This window comes from Capricornis sumatraensis, chromosome X (genome assembly GCF_032405125.1).
Source record: "Capricornis sumatraensis isolate serow.1 chromosome X, serow.2, whole genome shotgun sequence".
NCBI classification, from domain to species: domain Eukaryota; kingdom Metazoa; phylum Chordata; class Mammalia; order Artiodactyla; family Bovidae; genus Capricornis; species Capricornis sumatraensis.
In genome coordinates this window covers 46754754-46767684 of record NC_091092.1, presented here as the reverse complement: position 1 = coordinate 46767684, position 12931 = coordinate 46754754, and the positions used below count along the sequence as shown (strand labels likewise).

Genomic DNA, 12931 nt, shown 5'->3' with positions numbered 1-12931 from the left:
TCATCTGTAGTTAGTATTCTTTATGCTCTGTTTTAAATTTTTGTCTAACTCAAGGTCATGGAGGAATTTTCTGATACTCTATTTTAGAAATTTTATTGTTTTGCCTTTTACATTTTGGTCTAACTAATATGTATATCAAGTTAATTTTTGTATAAAATTTGAGGATCATGGTTAATTTTCCATATGGATATGCAATGAACCCAGCATCACATATTGAAAAGATCATCCCTCTCTCACTGGGTTTCAGTAGCCCCTTCATTGAGTATCAGATATAGCAGATAGTCTCTAAAATGGCTTCATGGATCCCCACGTTCTTTTCCTTCTTCTTCTTCTTCTTTTTTTTTGGCTGCATATAAAGCTTATGGGATCTTAGTTCCCCCACCAGAGACTGAACCTGTGCCCTGGGCAGTGAAATCACAGAATCCTAACCACTGGAACACCAAGGAATTCCTGTGACTCACTTCTAATGAACAGATAAGGCAAAAGTGACTGGATTAGTCACTTTGTGATTAGTTTACCCTTCTGTGATTAGTTTACCAAAGACCATGAGTTCCATTTACCCTCGCTTTCTCTCCCTCTTCAGTAAAGAATTTCGTATTTTCCCTTGTAATCTAGTGTGTGCTGTGCTGAGGTTGGAGGGAAGGGGTGTCATAGGTCTAATGGTCTAGTTTGGTTGATACTGTGCAGAAAAAGATGACACCGGAAAGGCATCCCCCTGACGCTTGGACTGTTAGAGGGAGCCTCACCTGGTTACCTGTAGGACAAGACATCACACACGAGTGCTCAGGTGCAAGATACAATCAAACCAAATTCCCAGGTGCTATACTAGGTTGGGTCAGGATGCCTTGTATGTCAGAAAGGGGAGAGCCTACCCCATCTGAGTTACATGACAGGAAGCCAAATTTATCCAGATTTTGTTATCTGGAGTTAACCTTCTGTCAGTAGTATTACCACATATAAAATTGACCTCTTTTTCTGTTTTTATAAGATTCTGCTTAAGAAAAATCTGAGCTATAAAATTTCATTTTCCAGCAGCATCAATTTTCTGCAAGATAAGACATAAATCAAATAAATATTTCTTTGTCCCCCTCCCCTTCATCCTTCTCCCATCTGGACGTAAAACATGTATTTAGAATATAAACATGAGGGATGGGTAGGCAGGGCTGTGAAAGAATCAACATGCCTTTGGCTAGAGAGCTACTACGTTCATCCTGGGAAAAGAAGGGAAAAGGGTAAAAAGAAATGACTTGTTCAATGTCCAAATTCTTATTTTATAGATGTAAAATGTCCATGTTGCTACAGGATTTCCATGGTCTGCAGCCATTCTCAGATAGTGGTCCTTTGTGCAGCTTGTGCAACAGAGTTGTACCAACCTACAGGAGGGAAGGCCAGGCTCACAGAGGGTGTTCATTTAGAAGAAAGCAACGCTAATGACCCACACAATTTCCTGAATTTGAGTGATATCACAGAAATCAGTTCCATATCAGTTCCTTATCAGTTCCATAACTCTACTTAATCTATCAAGATGAGGTAATTATGTTTAATTTTGGTAAGGGATACAGCAGTGACCTCCTGTTTTGGTACCAACTTTTCAATAAAGTGTTGATTATGGGCAAAAGCCAAGAACATTGATTTTCAGAGTTCAGAGAACATGCTTCTTTTCTTCTTGGTAAGTGAGCTAGTCCACTGCTGCTTCACCATTTTCTTGATTTAAGACCAAGTTTCCAGACACCAGAGATACAAGCCACAGTGGTGGCTGGAGTGTGGTTGACTTTTTACATGGACAATTTTCAATCAAACCACAGCCTGTCACTTTATTTCACAATTTCCGGAGGTTCTAGGAATTCTGCAGTCTGCTAGTCCTGGCAGGAGGAACAGAATGTATTTTTCAGCCTCCATTTTGTCATTTATTCAGCTAATGTGCTTGGGCGCATCTTTATTCCTCTTCAGCGGCCACATGCACCTGCTGACAGAGTGCCAGGGTCCCAGATTCCGTTAGAGTCTGTGCAGTGGGAAAGTCACATGAAAAAGAAGGGAGAGGCTCAGTTAAGTCTGTTTGGGTTGGGATATGTGCTTCTTATGAAGTATTGCCAGGGAGGGAAAGCTTTAGGGAGTGACTTTGCCACTTCACACAAAAGCAAAATAAAGCAATTTCACTTCCATTTCCTAGGAGCATGACACAATCCCAAGCCCCTTAGTTCCTGTCATTTATTCCTCCCTAAAACTCTGTGTGGCAGATACTATTATTTTAGATAAGAAACTGGCTAGACACAGAGAGAGTAAGAACTGGTATAAAATTCCATAGGTTGTAAGTAGTTGATCCAGGGTTCAAACCCAAGTCTATCTGATTCCAAGGTCCATTTCCACAACTCACACAACACTGAGTTGTTATAGTAATAAGATGTTCAAGGGAGCAAACAATGGTGCATTTTACAATGGGAAAATATGCAGCCATTACAAAAATGGTAAAAATATGGAAAGATATCCAGTATATATTTTTGTCTATTTATATATTAAAAATGCCCAACATTCACCTACTATGTGGCAGCCACAGTTCTAGGTGCTAGAGAATACAAATACCCTGTCCTCCCAGGGCCTGTTGCAGCAAGATTTGGCTCAAGCAATAACCTAGCATCAACACTGTTATTCCTGCCCACAGTAAGTGCAGGAAACACAATAAATTGGAGCTCTGTGACTGGAGGGGATGTTTCAGCTTGAGTGGAGTAGAAGGACATCTCCAAGGAGGTGAGATCTAAGTGATGAGAAGAAGGCAGTCATTGTGCATTTCATGGTCAGGGAGGACAGCAAGTACAAGTACACAGAGAAGTGGAAAACATGTATGTCAGCTGGGATGGAAAGAAGGGAATGGGGGCTCAGGCGTAACGGCGGGGACTGGGGACAGCAGTGGGAGGAGTGGTAGGAGATTTGAGGGGCTAGTAAGGGCCAGATCATACAGGACCCTGTAGGCCACATTAAGGAGTTTAGATTTTATTTTTAGTGTTATGGAAAACCAGTGCTGTGTTGTAAGTAGGGAAGGAATATGATCTGGTTGCTTTGTAAGGACTGAAATGTGATAGTGCAAGAATGCAGCATTAAAAGGCTATGGTGAGTGACGGCCAAAGGAGGTCAGCAAATACTCTTTCCTAAAAGCAATTATGGGCTTCCCTGGTGGCTCAGACAGAAAAGAATCTGCTTGCAGTACAGGAGACCTGGGTTCGATTCCTGGGTCAGGAAGATCCCCTGGAGAAGGAAATGGAAACCTACTCCAGTACTCTTGCCTGGAGAATCCCATGGACATAGGAGCCTGGTGGGCTGCAGTCCATGGGGCTGCAAAAGAGTTGAGCATAACTGAGCAACTGAGTATGCCTGCACAGAAGCAATTATAGCTCAGGCCCAAACTAATAAGACACCCATCTCTGGACCATGGAAATCGACAAAGAGCATATAATAGATTTAGAATTGTTTATTGTTTATTTAAGAAAACAACTGATTCTCAGGTCAGAACAGTAGGAATTCAATGTTTTTAGTGTGGAGCTGCTTCTCTCTCCCCTCCATCTATTAGCACAGCAATTCTATTAGGGTAGGACCAGCCATACAAGCAACAACTTTGTTGTCAGAGGTGGCTGAATTGGTTTGGAGTGCAGCAGGAAAAAACCCTGTGCTCCTAGGACTCATAGGAAACAGAGCTGATCTTGGTGACAAATGGATGGGAGGACAACAGCACAGCCTGCCTAATTAGAATGACAGACTAGCCTTAAACTCAACCGGAAAATCCAGGAAATGAAACAACTGTGGTGGGCCTTGCCCAACTCCCACGTGTCCCTGGCAGTCTAGAAGGCCATGGTCATGCTCAAAGCTGCCTGAATGCTGAGACAGCAGAGAGAGCCCTTGCTCCCCTTAAGTTCCTGGTGAAATGCAACAGAGGAGACATGAGAGGGCCTGATAGAAAATAGAAGCTGAGACATACTTGTAAACTGCCTGAACTTTGAATGTAACATCCAACCCACACAGAAATCCATCCAAAAAGGTGGAATACTTAACCTTCCCAGAATTTTTAAGCATATGTATAACCAGTCCTTGCCTACTCACAAAGATATGGTGACATAGGGCTGACCCCCAAGAGACAGGCTTAAAAATTAAAAACAGAATTTTCTAAAACCTGAGCAAAGACATTAGTAGCTACATGCTTTAGGGACAACAGACTTTACACAATGAGTCTAGAAAATCCATTAACTAAGTAACAAAACATGGCCACCAACAAGCCTCTAGGGAATCAATCTAGAGGTCCTACACTTTTGTTGAAAAATATCCAGTTTTTAGATAACCAACAAAGATCTCCTGTATTGCACAGAGAACTCCATTCAATATTCTATGATAGCCTATATGAGAAAATAATGTGAAAAAGAATGAATATATGTACATGTATAACTGAATCACTTTGCTGTACATGGGAAACTAATACAACATTGTAAATCAGCTATACTCCAATAAAATTTTAATTTTTAAAAGTGAAAAAAATACCAAGTTTTGAACAAAAATGGTGAGACTTTCAAAGAAACAGCAAAGTGTGACCCATATTTAGGAAAAAAAAAAAGTCAAAGAGGCTGACTCTGAGTTAGCTTAAGATGTTAGATTTAGCACCAAAGACTTCAAAGCCACTGTTATAAATATGTTCAAAGAACTAAAAGGAATGATGTCTAAATGATTAAAATATGGTATAGCAAAAATAACTCATCAAACAGAGAAATGAAAGTCCTCATACATTTGTGGTAAAGATGTAAAACTGTTTCAGTCATTTTAGAATCAGCTCATCAATTTCTTAACATATGATGCAGCAATTTCACTCCTAGAAATCTGTCAAAGATAAATGAAAAACATGTGCCCACACAAACATATAAGTTCAAATGCTCATACCATCATTATTTATAATGTCCCAAACTGAATATAATCCAAATGACCACCAATATGTACATAGTACATAAAATGTGGCTTACCTAGTCAATGGAATATTATTTGCAATTATTAATAAAAGGAATGAATAATTGGTATATGCAACAACATAGCTGAACCTGAAAAACATTGTGATAAGTGGAAGAAGCCAGGTACCAAAAAACTCTACATATTGTATGATTCCCTTTATTAAAATGCTATTAAAAGGCATATTTACAGAGACCTGAAGCAAGTCAGTGGTTTTCTAGGGCTAGGGGTGGGAGTATGGATTAATTGTAAACATATAGGAGCAAACTGTTTGGGGTGATGGAAGTGTTCTAAAACTGGATTGTGGTTCTGGTTGTAAAACTCTGTAACTTTACAAAAACATCATTTTTAATGCTTACAATAGATGAATTTTATATTTGTAAATTATACCACAATAGAAGTGTTAAAACTAAAATGAACATTTTTAAAAGGCTGACAGAGGCCCAGTCTGGGAAACATCTTTGCCCTAATGCACCGGAGACTCCTTTCCCCTGCTGAGAGACATCAGAGCAGGCGGGAGGCACTGGAAAACAATCCAGACAATCGCAAATGGTCAGATCTTGGAAACCTCTTTATCTTCATAGTTAAAAACGTCTTTACCCCTACCCTTAGATACCAGAGAGGTTGGGGGCATCAATAAGTGGATCTCAACACACTCTTCCCTTCCCCCACTGGGAACACCTTGCAGCCTGACCTTATGAAACCCTCACTCATCACTAGCAGGAAACTCAGGAAGCCCTAGGGGCACAAGATGAATGAAGCTGACCAAAATAACACCACAGAGCCTCTGAAATCAAACTGCCATTGTAACCACAGCCCACAAAATTAGGTCAAGACCTGCATGCTAAACTAAAACAGGGTGAATGCCTGCTGAAATCTCAGAGTCCTAACATAATGAACAAAATGTCCAGGATACACTTGAAAACCACCCATCATCACAAGAACTAGAAAATCACAACTTGAGTGAGGAATAACAATCAACTGATGCCAACACTGAGATGAATCAGATGTTGGAATTATCTGACAAGGATTTCAAAGCAGCTCTCATAAAAATGCTTCTGCAATCAATTACAAATTCTCTTGAAACAAATGGAAAAATAGAAAATCTCAGCAAAAAGAAAAGTCATAAGAAAGAAACAAATGGAAATTGCAGAACTGAAAATTACAATAACTGAAATAAATAACTTGCTGAATGGGTTTAATAGTAGACTGAAGATGACAGAGGACATAAACTTGAGGACAAACTATACAAGTCACCCATTATGAACAAAAGAGATAAAATAGACTGAAAAGAAACAGAGCCCGAGGGACTTTTGGGATTATAAAATTTTCTGTTAGTATAATCAGTGCTTCAGAAGGATAGGAGATAAGGAGGCTAAAAGAGTATCTCAAGAAACAATGGCTGAAAAGTTCGTTTGGCAAAAGACACCAAAGCTACAGACCCAAGAAGCTAGTTCAGTTCAGTTGCTCAGTCGTCTCCGACTCTTTGCGACCCCTTGAATCGCAGCACGCCAGGCCTCCCTGTCCATCACCAACACCCAGAGTTCACTCAGACTCTCGTCCATCGAGTCCGTGATGCCATCCAGCCATCTCATCCTCGGTCGTCCCCTTCTTCTCCTGCCCCCAATCCCTCCCAGCATCAGAGTCTTTTCCAATGAGTCAACTCTTCGCATGAGGTGGCCAAAGTACTGGAGTTTCAGCTTTAGCATCATTCCTTCCAAAGAAATCCCAGGGTTGATCTCCTTCAGAATGGACTGGTTGGATCTCCTTGCAGTCCAAGGGACTCTCAAGAGTCTTCTCCAACACCACAGTTCAAAAGCATCAATTCTACCATAAAAAGGAAAACCAAAGAAAGATAATAAGATACATCATAATTAAGCTTTTAAAAAAGAAAGACCAAAAAAATCTCAAAAGCAGCCTGAGAGCCATGGCATATTACCTATAGGGGCACAGCAATTCAAAAATGTATTTCTCATCTGAAAACATAGAGGCCAGAAGTGACACAACATTTTTAAAATGCTGAAAGAAAAGAATTGTCAACAGTAAATACTGTTTCAAGTATCTTTCAGGAATGAAGAAAAAATAAAAATTTTTCAGGCAAAGGAAAACAAAAAAGAATTTATCACTATCAGACATACCATTAAATATTGGTTAAAGGAAATTCTTCAATCAGAAAGATAATGATAAAAGAATGAAATTTGATGCATCAGGAATGAAGAAAGAACAATGGAAAGAACAGAAGTGTGAGCACATATACTATCCATTTCTCAGGAGTTTTATAATTATTATTAGTGGTTAAGTCAAATATAACATTATATAATACTCAAAACAGTAACATTTAAAAATGGGGAGGGTAGAAAGACCTAAATGGAAGACCTAAATCTTACATGGTAAAAAGTTGATACCAGTAAACTGTTATAAGGCACATATTTATTTTTTCTTTTAAATTTATTTATTTGGCTGCATCAGGTCTTAGTTGTGGCATGCAGGATCTTTAGTTGCAGTGTGTGGGATCTAGTTCCCTGACTAGGAATTGAACGTGGGCCCCCTGCATTGGGAGTGTGAAATCTTAGCCACTGAACCACCAGGGAAGTCCCTAAGGCACATATTTATATTGTGATACACCAAGCAACCACTACACTTGTGTAGTGAAAACTACACAAAGAGAGACTTAAAAAACAGTGTAAATGCATCAAAATAGATAGTAAAAAAAATGTCTAAGCTGTCCACAGGAAGAGGAGAAAAGAAGAACAGAGGAATGAGAATCAGAGGAATTAAATAAAGAAAACAAATAATAAATTCAAGTGCTAATATATCCATAATTACATGAAATATAAAAAATGCAAATAAAACAATTAAAAGAAAAAAGATTAGATGAGTAAAAAACCATGACACAAATATAAACTCCTTAGAAAAACTTTAATGCTTTTTATAGTTTCTTGAGTTTGGAACTTCAGTTATTGATTTGAGATCTGTGCTTATTTCTAATGTAAGCATTTAATGGCTTAAATTTCCTTCTCAGCACTATTTTTCAATGTCATAAGGAAATTCATTGGCATAAATAAGTTGAAAGTAAAAGAATGGGGAAAGATGCAAATGCAAATATTGAAAAACCAGTGGCTATAGTAATATTAGATAAAATAGAATTCTAATTTGAAAAGTTACTACAAACAGGGACATTGTTTAACAGGATCAATCAGTCAGGAAGATATTACAGTCCTAAAAGTGTGCACACCCAAAATCAGAGTCTCAAAATACATAGAGCAAAATTGATGAAGTTGAAAATAGAAATAAGCAAGTCCAGTATTACAGTTGGGAACTTTATTTATTTATATTTTTAAAATTTTCATTGGAGGCTAATTACTTTACAACATTGTGGTGGTTTTGCCATACATTCACATGAATCAGCCATGAGTGTACATGTGTTTCCCATCCTGACCCCCCCCCCCACCTCCCTCCCCATCCCATCGCTCTGAGTCCTCACAATGCACCAGCCTTGAGCACCCTGCCTCATGCATCAAACCTGGACTGGCGATCTATTTCACATATGATAATATGCATGATTCAACACTATTCTATCAAATCATCCTACCCTCGCCTTCTCCCAGAGTCTAACAGTCTGTTCTTTACATCTGTGTCTCTTTTGCTGACTCGCATATAGGGTCATCGGTACCATCTTTCTAAGTTCCATATATATGCGTTAATATAGTGTATTGGTGTTTTTCTTTCTGGTTTACTTCACTCTGTATAATAGGCTCCAGTTTCATCCACCTCATTAGAACTGATTCAATGCATTCTTTTTAATGGCTGAGTAATATTCCATTGTGAATATGTAGCACAGCTTTCTTATCCATTCATCTGCTGATGGACATCTAGGTTGCTTCCATGTCCTGGCTATTATAGACAGTGCTAAGACAAACATTGGGGTACATGTGTCTCTTTCAATTCTGGTTTCCTCGGTGTGTATGGCCAGCAGTGGGATTGCTGGGTCATATGGCAGTTCTATTTCCAGTTTATTAAGGAATCTCCACACTCTTCTCCATAGTGGCTACACTAGTTTGCATTCCCACCAACAGTGTAAGAGGGTTCCCTTTTCTCCACACCCTCTCCAGCATTTTTTGCTTGTAGGCCTTTGGATAGCAGCCATTCTGACTGGTGTGAAATGGTACCTCATTGTGGTTTTGATTTGCATTTCTCTGATAATGAGTGATGTTGAGCATCTTTTCATGTGTTTGTTAGCCATCTGTATGTCTTCTTTGGAGAAATGTCTGTTTAGATCTTTGGCCCATTTTTTGATTGGGTCATTTATTTTTCTGGAATTGAGCTGCAGGAGTTGCTTGTATATTTTTGAGATTAGTTGTTTGTCAGTTGCTTCATTTGCTATTATTTTCTCCCATTCCAAAGGCTGTCTTTTCAACTTGCTTATAGTTTCCTTTGTTGTGCAGAAGCTTTTAAGTTTAGTTAGGTCCCATTTGTTTTTTTTTGTTTGTTTTATTTCCATTACTCTGGGAGGTGGGTCATAGAGGATCCTGCTGTGATATATGTCTGAGAGTGTTTTGCCTATGTTCTCCTCTAGGAGTTCTATAGTTTCTGGTCTTATGTTTAGATCTTTAATCCATTTTGAGTTTATTTTTGTGTATGGTGTTAGAAAGTGTTCTAGTTTCATTCTTTTACAAGTGGTTGACCAGTTTTCCCAGCACCACTTGTTAAACAGATTGTCTTTAATCCATTGTATATTCTTGCCTCCTTTGTCAAAGATAAGGTGTCCATACATGTGTGGATTTATCTCTGGGCTTTCTATTTTGTTCCATTGATCTATATTTCTGTGTTTGTGCCAGTACCATACTGTCTTGATGACTGTGGCTTTGTAGTAGAGCTTGAAGTCAGGCTGGTTGATTCCTCCTTTTTCATTCTTCTTTCTCAAGATTGCTTTAGCTATTCGAGGTTTTTTGTATTTCCAGACAAATTGTGAAATTATTTGTCCTAGCTCTGTGAAAAATACCATTGTTAGCTTGATAGGGATTGCATTGAATCTTTAAATTGCTTTGGGTAGTATACTCATTTTTACTATATTGATTCTTCTGATCCATGAACATGGTATATTTCTCCATCTATCAGTGTCCTCTTTGATTTCTTTCACCAGTGTTTTATAGTTTTCTATATATAGGTCTTTCATTTCTTTAGGTAGATATATTCCTAAATATTTTATTCTTTTCATTGCAATGGTGAATGGAATTGTTTCCTTAATTTCTCTTTCTTTTTTTTTATTACTCTTTTTTATTGAAGTATTTCAACTTACAATATTATATTGACTTCAGGTGCATAACACAGTGATTTGTTATTTTTACACATTATGAAATTCTATTTTCTCATTATTGGTGTATAGGAATGCAAGGAATTTCTCTGTGTTGATTTTATATCCTGCAACTTTACTATATTCATTGATTAGCTCTAGTAATTTTCTGGTGGAGTCTTTAGGGTTTTCTATGTAGAGGATCATGTCATCTGCAAACAGTGAGAGTTTTACTTCTTCTTTTCCAATTTGGATTCCTTTTATTTCTTTTTCTGCTCTGATTGCTGTAGCTAAAACTTCCAAAACGATATTCAATAGTAATGGTGAAAGTGGGCACCCTTGTCTTGTTCAATTTTTCACGATTGAGGATAATGTTTGCTGTGGGCTTGTCATATATAGGTTTAATTATGTTGAGGTATGTTCCTTCTATTCCTGCTTTCTGGAGAGTTTTTATCACAAATGGATGTTGAATTTTGTCAAAGGCCTTCTCTGCATCTAATGGTGTTCATTTATTTATTTTTTTGTTAATGTGGTGTATTATATTAATTGATTTGTGGATATTGAAGAATCCTTGCATCCCTGGGATAAAGCCCACCTGGTCGTGGTGTATGATCTTTTTAATGTGTTTTTGGATTCTGATTGCTAGAATTTTGTTAAGGATTTTTGCAGCTATGTTCATCAGTGATATTGGCCTGTAGTTTTCTTTTTTCTGGCATCTTTGTCAGGTTTTGGTATTAAGGTGAGGGTGGCCTCATAGAATGAGTTTGGAAGTTTACCTTCCTCTGCAATTTTCTGGAAGAGTTTGAGTAGGATAGGTGTTAGCTCTTCTCTGAATTTTTGGTAGAATTCAGCTGTGAAGCTGTCTGGACCTGGGCTTTTGTTTGCTGGAAGATTTCTGATTACAGTTTCAATTTCTGTGCTTGTGATGAGTCTGTTAAGATTTTCTATTTCTTCCTGGTTCAGTTTTAGAAAGTTATTCTTTTCTAAGAATTTGTCCATTCCTTCCAAGTTGTCCATTTTAGTGGCATATAATTGCTGATAGTAGTGTCTTATGATCCTTTGTATTTTTGCGTTGTCTGTTGTGATCTCTCCATTTTCATTTCTAATTTTATTGATTTGATTTTTCTCCCTTTGTTTCTTGATGAATCTAGCTAATGGTTTGACAATTTTATTTATCCTCTAAAGAGCCAGCTTTTGGCTTTGTTGAGTTTTGCTATGGTCCCTTTTGTTTCTTTTGCATTTATTTCTGCCCTAATTTTTGTGATTTCTTTCTTTCTACAAACCTGGGGATTCTTCATATGTTCCTTTTCTAGTTGCTTTAGGTGTAGAGTTAGGTTATTTATTTGACTTTTTTCTTGTTTTTTGAGGTATGCCGGTATTGCTATGAACTTTCCCCTTAGCACTGCTTTTGCAGTGTCTCACAGGTTTTGGGTTGTTGTGCTTTCATTTTCATTTGTTTCTAAGCATATTTTGATTTATTTTTTGATTGCTTCTGTGATTTGTTGGTTACTCAGCAGTGTGTTGTTCAGCCTCCATATGTTGGAATTTTTAATAGTTTTTCTCCTGTAGTTGAGATCTAATCTTAGTGCATTGTGGTCAGAAAAGATGCTTGGAATGATTTCAATTTTTTTGTATTTACCAAGGCTAGACTTATGGCCCAAGATGTGATGTATCCTGGAGAAGGTTCCATGTGCGCTTGAGAAAAAGGTGAAATTCATTGTTTTAGGGTGAAATGTCCTATAGATATCAATTAGGTCTATCTGGTCTATTGTATCATTTAAAGTTTGTTTCCTTGTTAATTTTCTGTTTAGTTGATCTATCCATAGGTGTGAATGGGATATTAAAGTCTCCCACTATTATTGTGTTATTGTTAATTTCCGCTTTCATACTTATTAGCATTTGTCTTACATATTGCAGTGCTCCCATGTTGGGTGCATATATATTTATAATTGTTATATCTTCTTCTTGGATTGATCCTTTGATCATTATGTAATATCCTTCTTTGTCTCTTTTCACAGCCTTTGTTTTAAAGTCTATTTTATCTGATATGAGTATTGCTATTCCTGCTTTCTTTTGGTCTCTGTTTGCATGGAAAATCTTTTTCCAGCCCTTCAGTTTCAGTCTGTATGTGTACCCTGTTTTGAGGTGAGTCTCTTGTAGACAACATATATAGGGGTCTTGTTTTTGTATCCATTCAGCTAAACTTTGTCTTTTGGTTGGGGCATTCAACCCATTTACGTTTAAGGTAATTATTGATAAGTATGATCGCATTGCCATTTACTTTATTATTTTGGGTTTGAGTTTATACACCCTTTTTGTGTTTCCTGTCTAGAGACTATCCTTTAGCATTTGTTGGAGAGCTGGTTTGGTGGTGCTGAATTCTCTCAGCTTTTGCTTTTCTGTAAAGCTTTTGATTTCTCCTTCATATTTGAATAAGATCCTTGCTGGGTACAGTAATCTGGGTGGTAGGTTATTTTCTTTCATCACTTTAAGTATGTCTTGCCATTCCCTCCTGGCTTGAAGAGTGTCTATTGAAAGATAAGCTGTTATCCTTATGGGAATCCCCTTGTGTGTTATTTGTTCTTTTTCCCCTGCTGCTTTTAATATTTGTTCTTTGTGTTTGATCTTCATTAATTTGATTAATATGTGTCTTGGGGAGTT

General features: G+C 37.7%; 1 pseudogene; it reads left to right on the top strand.

Annotated features, from left to right (window-relative positions):
* Positions 1-1179: 1179 nt before the first annotated feature.
* On the top strand, positions 1180-1431 carry LOC138071658 (small ribosomal subunit protein eS27-like; annotated as a pseudogene).
* Positions 1432-12931: the final 11500 nt, after the last annotated feature.